We start from the raw sequence: 12989 nt of genomic DNA, 5'->3' as shown, positions 1-12989 counted from the left end.
GACAGAGCATCAACCTGGGATGCTGAGGACCAGGTTCAAAACCCCGAGGTTGCTGGCTTGAGCACAGGTTCACCAGCTTGAACACAGGGTCGCTGGCTTGAGTGTGGGATCATAGACATGACACCATGATCACTGGCTTGAAGTCCAAGGCTGCTCACTGGCTTGAGCCCAAGGTCCCTGGCTTGAGCAAGGGGTCACTCACTCTGCTATAGCCCCCTGGTCAAGGCATATATGAGAAAGCAATCATTGAACAACTAAGGTGCCATAACAAAGAATTGATGCTTCTCATCTCTCTCCCTTCCTGTCTGTTTGTCCCTATCTGTCCCTCTCTCTGGCTCTCTCTCTGTTTTCGTAAAAAAAAAAAAAAAAAAGAAGAAGAAGAAGAAGAAGAAGAAGAAGAAGAAGAAGAAGAAGAAGAAGAAGAAGAAAGAAGAAGAAGAAGAAAGAAAGAATTCTGGAGACAGCATGAACAGTGTGCACAAGAAAAGGGAAAAAAATGATGAGGAGGCAACTAATTTGGTAAGGCTGCCATGGTCCAGCAGAGAAATGATGAAGGCCAAACTCTAGCAACTCCAGGTGGAACGGAGAAGAAGAACTAGTTCCATGTTGTGGGTAGATTTATAGACTGGGAAAACTTACTGATCTCATCAAAGAAACAAGCAAAAGCACACTCCCTTAGGAATCCTTCTTGGGATCTTTGCAGCCCCTAATAAAAGGGAACAGTATTAGGAAGACTTTTCGCGTGCTTGTTGAAGAACACCGTTTAAAAAGGTGGGGGGAGAGGACCTTAAACTTACTTCTTTATTTTACAGGAGCAACAGTCATGACTATTCAAATTTATCATCTTAACATGCAACTTGCTTTCTTAGTATTTTAAAAAGCCATAGTTTTCTGAATCCTGATTTATTTTTTTATGCTGAATATCAAAATGCCCTTGATTTTTATTCCTTTTCTTTTTACCCTAATGATGCCCAAGATTTCCACCTCTGAAAGTTCCAGGAACAACCTTGACTACCAGCCCTTTAGTGCAGTTCATAATGAAATTAAATCTAAATGGATTTTAATAATCTAGTCTAAATGTTTCTAGGTCCTCTATTATAGACATCCTTTAAAGTTGGAGACCACACAATGGTCTCTGTGCCAATTATTTTAAAAAATGGGAGGGGTTATTTTGCAAGATACTTTCTCCCTAAAAATTTAGTCTTTATGCTAAAATCTAGTCAAAACTACTGTGACATGAAAGAATGGAAAAGCCCCGTGACTCCTCCTGCAGCATTAGTAAGTGAACACTGCCACAGGGTAATTTACAAAGATTGTGTGATGCTAAGGAACACTCGACTGCTCTACCCTTGGGATAATTGTGTGTTCCAAAGATTTTCACCTGTTGGAAAACAGGGGCTGGTTCAGCTCAGCACTGCTCTGTAGGTCAGCCAGTTCAGAGTCATCCTTCAGTAGCAGCTTCAGAATGGCCCCAGGGCATGACGTGGCCATTGGATAACCGCACTGCCCGCCCTCGAGAAGCCTGGTGCTGGGTGTGCTGATGCTCAGGTACCCGCAGCAGCTGGGCTTCCAGGAGCGTCCAGAGTCTTAGACCTTACAGGTAGGAGGAAGAGCAGTGTGTGACATGTTTGAAAAGAATGAACAATTTGGAAAGGGCCAGTGGGGAGGGGAGGGGGAATCGCGTAGTATCTTCACTGAGGTTTGTCGGGAAGCTAGGACACAAACTCAATTTGTCAGAAGGCAGATGTTTCCTAGTCCTGGTTGTTCTTCTCTTTGTCATGAAAATGTCGGGGGTTAGAAAAGAACCGTGTTTGCTAGGCCACAATTTGGAGCAAGTATCCCGCAAGTGTGGGAGAGAGCATCTGAAGCCCTCACCTGTTCTCCTGCTGGGCGCACAGAGACGAGCTCCCAGGAAGTAAACAAGCTTGTCAGCTCACTGAGAAAGCAGCAGACCACCTGTCACTCTATTGCACAACACTTTGTCTTTAGTTTTATCCCGATGACATGAAAACAGGCATCCAATAACACCTCTCATTTCTCCTAAGCAACACAATGGAACTGAGATTCTCTGAGTTCCAGAAAGAAATGTCATCAGGGTAACTAAAATAAGGGGTAAAATATTTAAGGTAGAAGTAGGTATGTAGCAGCTGCTCACTCAGGGCCAGGTTTTCAATGGGCCTTCTTAATTGTGTCTGCAGTCTTTCACGGCAGCTTCCATTTCACCAGTAGAAGGCCGCATTTCAAAGGCAAATTGGATACCTGCATGAACAAGCAGGCAGTTAGGCAGCTAATTACTGTTTGCAATTCAATTACCTAATTACTGTGGGCAAGTATAGGGTGTTTGTGCAAGCAAACAGTCCCACCCACAAATATTGCAGGTTTGATTGAGAAGGTTTATGTGCAAAGATCCATGTTCAGTGCTAGTAGCGAATAGGCTCAATAATTTTCCTTCAAAACCAGGAAGGTCCCCTTTAAACACCCTTCTAAGGAATAGAGTGGAGAAAGTCCGCCAAAGCCAACTTCACAAGCCTCTCCCCGAGTCAAGGGAGGGTGTTGGGCAAATAAGTTTGTAAAATTTGCGTTATTTGGTTTTGCTTACTTTTATTGTTAAAAATGGCTGCTGATGATGTGATTGCATTGCCCAGGCCACTGGAATAATGTCAATTACCTTCATGCTTGGGAAGGGGTTTGGTTATGCTAATGTGTGCTGGAGGAGGGATTTTGGTGCCAAAAAGTTTTAAAAGGAGGAGCTAGGAGGCCATTTTGGAGGGAGACCACGTTGTTGCAGGGAGAGAGGCCATGTGGTTGCGGAGAGAGAAGCAGCCAAGATGGAGGCGTGCAGATGGGAAAAAGGAGGTGGCTGAAGCTAGTGGGGCCTTCGCTTTTAGGAAAAACCAGGAAGATTCTCCTGGTTGTGGAACTGGGGAACACGTGAATGGGTTTTGATGCCCGTGTATTAGTCTAGAATAAAGGTAATTGCCCACCAGTTCTTGACTCCATTGTTTCATTACCATCTGAATCAAATGAGAACCTGCATGGGCCAGGCAGCTGTGATGATGGCTGCAACTACTGGACATATAGGAGGTTACCCTGGAACTGCCTGGCTACTCAAAGTCTGGTCCATGAATCAGCAACATTGGCATCTTCTGGGAGCTTGTTTGCAAGGCAGAATCTCTGGCCTCATCCCAGACCTACTGAATTAGAATTTACATTACAACAAGATGCCCAGGTGATTCTCATGCACCTTTGTATTTGAGAAGCACCTATTCAAGAAGCAAGGCTGCCCTTAGCTGCAAGTTATGCAGAGCCAGGTGTGTTTGGTGGCTGTCCTCGATGGTCTTCCTTTATAATGAGAGCAAGGCAGGTAGAAGGCGGTGACTAATAATTATTCAGCCTTGATGAACAAGCTTGATGCTTCACAAGAAATTGTAAATAGGTGATTCTTGAGGAATAAATCCTAAAAATGCTAATACTAAAAGTACTCGCTCAGCATGTGCCTTAGGAGAGAACTAAGATGATATAGTTGGCTACCTCCCTAAAGACTCCACAGCTCTCACACATCATTTCAGGAACATTCACCACTCTTCCAAAAGTCATTTAACTGGTGGTATTTGTCTTCATCTGGGACTACATGTTCAGCAGCAAAATCATCCTGTGAATGTCCTCAACCAGGACTTGAGTCCAATTAATCAGTACAGTCTGCCTCCACAGAATAACAGGATAAGAGGATTCCACTTTGGGGACTCTGCCAATCTCTACAGACAGTCTACAGCACTGCATTTAAGCAAATGTTTCTGAGAGGATGACTGTGTAGCCTCAGGGAGAGGCATTTTCTACTCCCAAATAGACTGCCTCAACCACCTCATCAATCTCGCTCACTTTGCATGGTGTGAGAACCTGAGTGTAGGACATTTCAGGCAAAATTGTATAGTTTGTCTTTATGATATAGAAGAAAATCACTGCACGGAAATCAGGGACCTGACCCCACCACTAACCAGCTATGTGACCTCGGACTGGGCATTTAAGGCTCAGTCTCCTCATTCGTGAAATGAGGGGATTGAATTGGATGGTTTTCTAATTCCCTTCCCATTCCTACAATAATTTGTCAGTTTCCTTCCACAGTTGGGCTCACAGCTTCTAAGAGTCTACTTCTAGCTACCAAGATACCCCCATCCAGCCTGTTAGGCTTGCCTATTCCAGGCAGCTCCCCAGTATGGGATTTCTCCTCTGTCTCTTACCTACATTTTTCTACTGTGAATCTCATCCAATTCAGAGTTTCCTTCAGCTAACTGTCCCATTGGCAACCTCCCAAAAAGCTGTGCTCTAAAGCATTAGCAACTAATTTCAGTGTATTAACTTGCCCATGGAGTATTTGGATTTGAATGGGAAATTCTTGTCTTAGCACAGAGGACTCAATTTATAATGAAATTTTAAACTTGTTTTCTTAATAAGAAAACAATGGTATTTCTATAAATAGCCAAAGCACTGTCATGAGGCTACAAAATACAACCAGTTTCTTTTCATTTCAGCAACTGAAACACAAAAACATTAATTCACTTGCCAAAGAGATGTTGCTAACATTACAACTAAAATTTCCTGAACCTCAGAATTGTAAGGAAGGAGGTTCCTCTTTTTTTATTGTTATTATTATAAAGGCAACTGCAGGTTGAGGTTAAGTGTTGACCCATCAACATGATCATTCACTTTGCTTCCCAAAAGGTCAAGGGTAGACCAGATCTCAGACAGGGAACAGATGTCATTTCAGGATTTATTCTGTAAGGGAAAAGAGAATGTATCTTTTGTAATAATGCGTTATCCAAGCTAATATTGGTGGCCCTCAACAAAATCAACCATTCAACAACCCAAAGGGAAAAAGTAATATTGCTTATAGCACAGGTTATTACAGGAGATGAAGGATCAAGAGAGGGAATAAGATGCCATGAAACTGCAAGAGCTCTGTCACTCATTGGGATCAAGAATTTTACAGCTTGGATGAGATTGGACTTGATGATCTCCAAGTTTCTCTTGTACTCCAAATGTTCTTTGAAAAAATGTGGTAGATTGGAATAATGAGTAAAATCTAAAATGAAGTTTAGTAGGAATAAATAAAAGGTCTGACATGTGGCTCCATATTAACAATGGCACAAGGACAGAATGGAGTGAAGACATTGTTTAGTGGTTATATGATTCCATCCACCAATTCTAACCAAAGTCCCTTATGACATTGGAAGGGTTAATTGAATTTAAGTAGCATTAGTATATGTTCATTTTAATGTACATAAGGAAAGTTATATGTCTGTTCTGCTTAGCTAGTTCAAAGCTAGAGTGTTGTGTTACAGTTTTACTTGAGAAGTATGTGGACTACCAGAAGAAAGTGGCCAGAATGGTGAAGAAACTCTTCACTTTGTCATGTAAACAATGATGGAATGACTCAGAATGTTTAATCTGAGGGATTAAATAAGGCTCCACATGATCTGATGAATACCTGAAGGGCTTTCATTTTGGGGAGAGGTTGGCACTATATTGTATTCTCTCAGTAAGTGGAGTAGGGCCAGTGCAAAGGACACGCAGAGGAGACACTTCTGAGCAATCAGGAGCATCCAGAAGCAGACTGGGTGACCTCAGGAGGTCACTTGACAGAGCACTTCAGACTCTTCTGTTTGTCCTTCTTTGGAAAAGCTCCAAGCATCAGACGAGTGGATGAATAAGGTGACCCTTACCGTTCCTTCCCAATAAAGAGTCTATGAAATTGAGAGAGAAGCTGGGCAAAAGAGAAAGCCAAGATGTGTAAATGCCAGGTGTTTATTGTTGCTTTCAATGGAACCATCCCTGTCTAGGCAATAGCAATAAATCACTCATTTCCACAGGGCAATATTTTTAGTCTAGTTTGCTAGCACTTCTACAGATTTATGACAATTAAGGCACTCTTGATGGCACAGATATAATAAGGCTATCACCTATTAGCTTTATATTTTGCTAGTGAGGTACAAATATTTTAGAACTAGAAAACTCGTTTATTTTTCTGTATCTAATATGGCCACCCCTTGGTATCCATGGGGGATTGGTTCGAGGACACCCCCACAGATACCAAGGATGCTCAAGTCCCTTATATAAAATGGTATAATATTTGTTTATACTCTATGCATATCCTCCCATATACTTTAAAAATCATCTCTAGATTACTTATACTACCTAATATAATGTAAATGCTATATCAATAGTTGTTATACTATATTGTTTAGGGATCAACTTTCTGGAATTTTAAAAAACAGTTTTTGATCCTCCATTAGTTGAATCCATGGATGAGGAACCCATGGATACAGAGGTCTAACTGTATATAAATTCACTCCTTGTACCTTTTTAAGGTTGTCATATCTCATTAGCAAATTTTATTTTTTTACCTGACTGGTTGAAACGCATCATGATAATGGCAGCTCTTATCACTGAACTTCATGAAGAAGAGAGGTGCCTTTGCCTTGTATTCATTCTAGGTTTCTTTGTTGCTGCTTGTGTAACTATAATTTATTAAGCTGTGATTGTCTTCAGTAGTGTGACCATCTGTGTCCTTAACACAAAAGCAAAACAAAATCTGCTCCTTTTAGCTTACTTATTATACTCCCCTCCCAAATCCAGTGATCATTTTATTTTTATTTGCCTAAGAAGTCTGAACGATTTATTCATTTTAGCAATCTCCACTTTTTGGAGAGTCCTTGAAGTTTACCTTTTCACTATAGACACAAGAGAAATTACTAAAACTTAAGCAATGCACATCATACTGAAATGTGCAGATGTCCACAACTATTAATTAACAAAGGTATTGAAATTATCAAAGAAAAACATTCCTCTGTAGTTTGTATCACTATAATCTGTTTTCAAATTATAGTAGATTACCACTAGAAAAGCCTAGAGACACACAGAAGAAAGATATATCAATCCATAAGGAGTGATTATTCTTCATAATCAAAACAATAAGCTACTAATTAGTTTTTTACTGTTTGGGCTAAGGAAGCAGTGATATTTGGGCAGTTAAGGGGCAAAATGAGAAAAGTAAGTTCAAGAGGCTATCAGAATATTGGAGAAAGAACATAAAGGGGACATGAAGAAACCAGAAGCTATTTTTACCTCCCTTTTAGCTTTGCCTGGGTTATACTAAAGCCAATTACCAAAGAAAATGGCTATGCCTGGGGAGGAGGTACAAACTGTCAGCCTCAAATAACAGGAGGCCTGGGCCATTCTGGACCAGTAAGATCAAGCATCCCTTCCCTCCTCAAGGCCTCTGAAGAGCCACACTATCCCTCAGTAACTCTTCAGAACCTACCAAGAAATGTTCATTGATTGAATGACTGTTCTCGGAGAGTTCAATCTATTAACTGACAGGACTTCAAACTCATGGTTTCCTCTTGATCAATACTATATTTACCACATATCTGGCACATGTTAGGAGCCTAGGGAAGAAGCAGAAAAGCCCACAACAAACAACCTATACAACAAGTTTATTTTCCTAAGTTTAGAACCCACTAGCCTTCACTGGCCTCCTCCCACCAATCTTTTATACTTTATATTTGATTTGATTTTCCGTATAAAACTATGAGTTAGTAAGAGTGGATATCATATTTACCAGTTTAAAAATGAAGAAATCTAGGCAAGAAGAAATTGACACATACTTGTTAGTGTCACCCAACTTTGATCAGCCATTAAAAGGCCATATGGAGATGGACAAAATTGGGATTAGGACCCAGGAGCCCAAATACATAATTTAATGCTCTTTGGTCAAGTCTACTGCTCTCTTCCCAATACTATTCAATTCTCTTCAAAAAAAAAAAAAAAAAAAAAAAAAGGTCTATTAGTTCCAGGAACAGTTCTGTATTCTGATGAGTCAGTCCACAAGGAACTCAAAATTTTTAAGTTTGAGCGGTAAGTCAATAATTCTATTATATAAATTCTAATAGTTCATAAAAGATGCTGTGGGAACACAGTACTAAAACCTCTTAATTTTGGTCTGAGGATGTCAAACGTAGTTATGTTTGAGCTAGTTCTTAAAATGTAGGAGTTCTCAAAGTGAAAAAGAAGCAAGAAAAGTTATGGCAGAAAGATTAGGATAAGTAAAGGAACAGAAATATGCAGTCAAGCGACATTTTAAAGGAATAGTGTGGGGAAGCAGCTGTGTCAGGCTTGCTCACTGGTTTACTGGCTGCAAGTCCTTTGCCATACTGAAATGTGCAGATGTCCACAACTATTAATTAACAAAGGTATTGAAATTACCAAAGAAAAACATTCCTCTGTAGTTTGTATCACTATAATCTGTTTTCAAATTATAGTATATTACCACGTGTGCATGGCTTATGTGAGGCTATGGGTGCTTGTGCTCAGGGTATTGCGGTTGGTGGATTGCCTGCCCACCACGTGAGGCGCCTTTTTGCTGTTTCTTTGCCTGAGAAGTGGTTTTCCCTGCCTGTGTGCTTGTCTGCCATTGTGAGACTTTTATAAAACAGAATGCTTGGAGGCTTTCTGGCTCTGTAGTTTCTCTATTGTCTGCTCAAATCCAATGTGGACCTGCTTGGCTTCGGCCAATGGCATTGCAAATGGTCAGTGATTTAGACACTAAGTCTGGGCTGGGTTGAGAAGAGGCCTGTATGCTAGGTTACTGAATTGGGACTTAGTCCTATGAGCCTAGAGAAGCTGTGGAAGGCTTCCCTGAAATAGTGAGCAAAGACTGTTTCCAATACCTATTTAGAGCAGAGCACCAGGTTGTAGACACAGTTCTACTGTCATACTGACTAGAACTGAGAACAGCGAGGCTCCTTTTGCTTATTCTGACATCACTTTTCACCTCCCCTTCTGCACTGTCCAGGAGGCATCTAGCATAATTGAACATCCATAGCAAGGTCTGAGTTTGCAGTGAATGGAGTCATTCATTCTGGCTACAGCATCTTCATTATAATTGCACGAAGCTTTCATGGTGGGTCATATTGTGAGAGCATACTCGGTGCTGGCACAGGGATAACTGCCTGGTAGAGCCAGCTGCAAATGTCATGTCCAGCCTTTATGCACAAAGTAAATGGGAGCTAAAAAAAAAAAAAAAGAAAAAATCTGTGCCGATTATGATTGTGATTCATCTTCTCCCCATAGGCACCAGGATGTCTCAGATTACATTGTGTAGGACAAGGTGGAAGGGTAGAGGTTGTCACTGCGGAGTTGGGGGCTCTCCTCTGAGGCTTCAGCTGCAGACTGCCACGCTCCACACTGCCAGTCCAGCCAAAGTCTCCCCAAACGATGGCTAAAAAAGCCTTTAGGAAACAGAACGTGAACCCTGGAGCCTACTGCTCCCTGCAGGTGTAGAAGCAGGGAACAGTAGGAGCTCCCTGTAATTTTCTTTTTCTGTGGTAACAGAGCAAGGAGAAGAAGTGTCACAGACGTTAAGAGAGAAAATGAGAGAGCTTTATGCTGAGCCACTAAATTCACTGGAAGCTGAAAATGACAAAAAGTAGGTTCACATAAAACGTTGGGCATTTCACCTGTATGTTCAAGAACCTCCAGTACAAGGATGTTTAAAATACAGCCATCTCATCTATAGACAGGGAGAAATTATCTTACTGGAAACCTTGGGATGAAACTCTGGGGCTCTGAGTGCCTGTATCTGTGAGGATCCAATCAGAAAAGCAATTTACTGTAGGGATTTGACTTACAAAATTGAGGGAGCAAATAAGTAAACTCTGCAAGGCTGATGTCTTCGCTTCGGATGCGGGAGTTGGGAATCTGCAGCACAGGCACCCAGGAAGGGAAGGTGGATGTAAAGTGGGGAGAAAGGACAAGCTGAAATCCTTGTAGGGTCTCCCACTGTGTCCTACAGGAAATAGTGGATCCTTCACACAAAGATAAACACACCCTGGGCCCAGGAGTCAGAGAAGAGGAGTCAGGAAAGGTGGAACCACAGTGGTCCCAGCTCCTGTCCCAGACCAAGGAGGTGGACAAGCAGAGGAGCACCATTATGTATGAGCTGCAAAAGCACCTGCAGATCCTGCCCCGACCTTCTGAGCTTAAAAAACAATGCAGTTGGAGTTATTACAGTTGTGCCGCCCAAAGTTGCGCAAAAAATTAATCTTGTGCCCCACCTTGTCAGAAACAAACAGGGAAGGGAATTCGGAAGCGCAAACCAGCCTAGTCGACATGTGGCAAAGCCACCGTGTACCTTTAGAATTAACTTCATGACTGTAAGTGGAGGGTAGATGGATGCAGGCGTTCTGCTCATGTCTTAGGGCTGCTGTAAGAAATTATCACAAACTGGGTAGCTTAAAACAATGGAACTGTATTCTCTTATAGTACCAGAGGGTAGAAATCGCAATCAAAGTGTCAGTAGGACTATGTTTCCTCAAAAGATTCTTGAGAGCCTTGGGAAGAAACCTTCCTTGCCTCATGTAGTTTCTGGTGATGTCAGCAATCTTAAGGATTCTTTGGCTTGTAGCATCATAACACCAGTCTTTGCTTCTTATTTTACTTCGGCATTCTTGAGTTGCTGAGTGTCTTCTTGTAGGAACACTGTTCAAACTGGATTAAAGGCCCACCCTAATTCACTAGGACCTCATCATAACGTAACTAATTACATTTTCAAAGGCCTGATTTCTAAATAAAGTTACATTCTGAGGTTCTACATGAACATGAATTTTGTGGAGGACACTAGTCAATCTTGCACAAATGTCATAGGGAAAATCTAGACCAGGAAATAAATGGAAACCTTAGAACAGAGCATTCAACCAAGAAACTGGTGGTTATAAAAGGAGCGCCTCATTCCAAGGAATTACGTGTTCAGGAATGTAGTTAGGATCCCAGTTGGCCCTTAAATCTGTTGACATTGGAATATAGACATATCCAGAAGACTGGAAAACATATATATATATATATTGTTTTCTGATTTTATCTCATTTATTTCCTCATGGGACATACCATTTTGTTATTCAAAAAAAAAAATCTAGGCTCAGAGAGATTAAATAATATGCCCTTAAGGCTACACAACCAGGAAGCAATGAGGCTGGGATTTGAACTCAGAATTTTCTTTTATTACCCATACTATGTAACAATAAATAATATTTGCTAAAGTAAATATTAACAAACTTCTTCCAATCATCTCTTACTTATATTTCAATGCTTATATTAAATGTCACATCTGCTCTGAAGACTTCCATAACTTCTCTGAACAGAGTAAGTTTCTCCTCCAAATGCTCACACATTGACCCTAAGTCCACTCTTGCATTCATTCTATTGTATTGTAGTTTATCTGTTTCTATCTTATGTGCAGAAAGCATATCTTGCCATTGTAGTATCCCTGTACCCAGCCCAGTGCTCGGTACATATTAAGAACACAAACGTAATTGATCAAAGTTCTCTAGAGGAGAAGCATCACTTTCTAAAAATTTCTGGAGATGTTCTGTTGATATACTCCCTCCGATAGTCTTTCTTATGCCTAATGAAATACTTTTACTTTAATATGAATTTCTTCTTTTTTCTTTTCTGAAGAGATATGAAATACCCATCTTGAAAATTTCAGAAAATAGGGCAGGTAACTTTATCTATCTGCTTTTCATTTCCTGGTTAATAATCTCAATTCTATAACCTAATTATAAGATTTTTTTTTGAAACCCTGTCACGTATACTTATGAACACACATAAATGCTTTCCATTTCATTTTTGTTTTCAGGTCATTTCATAACCTAGTGAATCCAGATTAGCCCCAGCCATGCTTTCTTTTCTATCTCTTCCCCTGCGTCACCTCCATTTCCTGTTACTTTGTACATCTCTCCAGGAACAAGTATCTGCCTTCATCAGACTCACTCAGTAGCTTCCCAGGGAAGCGGATCACCATGAAACTGGTACCAAGAAGAAAAGAAAGGCAAAGCAGGAGTTACTTGAGGCCACCACCTGACTTCAGACTTACTGATTCCCCTAGGCCTTTCAGCAACTAAGTTCCATCCTTATTTATCTGGTAAGCTTCCATTTGCTCAGCCCTGCGCAGCCCAGCAGGAGCTGCAAAGTCAGAAGAAGCTCATGTGTAGCTCTCCTCTTCTTACACACTTCAGTCCTTGCCCAGGGCTGTCCTAGGTCCTGGCTACTGAAAGTGTAGTCCGTAGACCAGTGACAACATCATCATCCAGGAGTCTGTTTGAAATGCAGGCTCCCTGGTCCTCCTCAGACCAGGTGTGTCAGAATCTACATTTTTGACAAGTTTTCCAATTGATTCGTACGTACATTTATTTTTGAGATGCATATCTCTAGATAATTGAAGGCAACTCTGTGTTAGGGGAAATTATCAGAGATTGGCATCAAAAGACCTAGGCTTCATATTCATTTTGAAATATCCCCTACTTGTTGTGAGTAGTATATATGACCTTGGAGAAAAGCACTTGGTATTTCTGACCCTCAATTTCCTCAACTGCCTAGGAAAACGATAAAGTAATCTAAGTGCTGCTTGCATCAGATTTTTAAGTCCTACCCTATCCACTGAATAAGAATTTCTAAGAGATTACATTTTTAACAAGCTTCCTATGTGATTCTTATGCACATTTTAATTTAAGGATCTCTGTAGTCAATACATATAGGGAACAATGCTTTCTGTCATGACATCACTGCTAGTGATGTGAGGTCAGTTCTAGTTAGGAGGGTAGGGATTTGAAAGGTTCTCTTACTAAGTAGCCACTTGTACTGTACTTGCCTTCCTTCCGTAGTCTCCATCATAGGTAAAGAAGTGGTAGTCTTTTTCGGACCTAAACCCTAGAAGAAGGACCTCTTTGTGGGATAATTATCAAGACTGGCGATCAAATCTAAAGCATTCTGCCAAGACAAAGAAGCATGGTGCCTAGTGTGTTATTATTATTAATATCAGTGGCTATCTATTGCTTTTCTGGTTGGTCTAAGAATACCAAAAAGGTTTCCAGGGAGATGTTACTTCCTACTTTCTACTTCACAAAAAGTTTCTACACCTGGCAGTTAAATAAAGT

Source organism: Saccopteryx bilineata, chromosome 6 (genome assembly GCF_036850765.1).
Source record: "Saccopteryx bilineata isolate mSacBil1 chromosome 6, mSacBil1_pri_phased_curated, whole genome shotgun sequence".
NCBI lineage: Eukaryota > Metazoa > Chordata > Mammalia > Chiroptera > Emballonuridae > Saccopteryx > Saccopteryx bilineata.
This window is presented reverse-complemented; position numbering follows the sequence as displayed.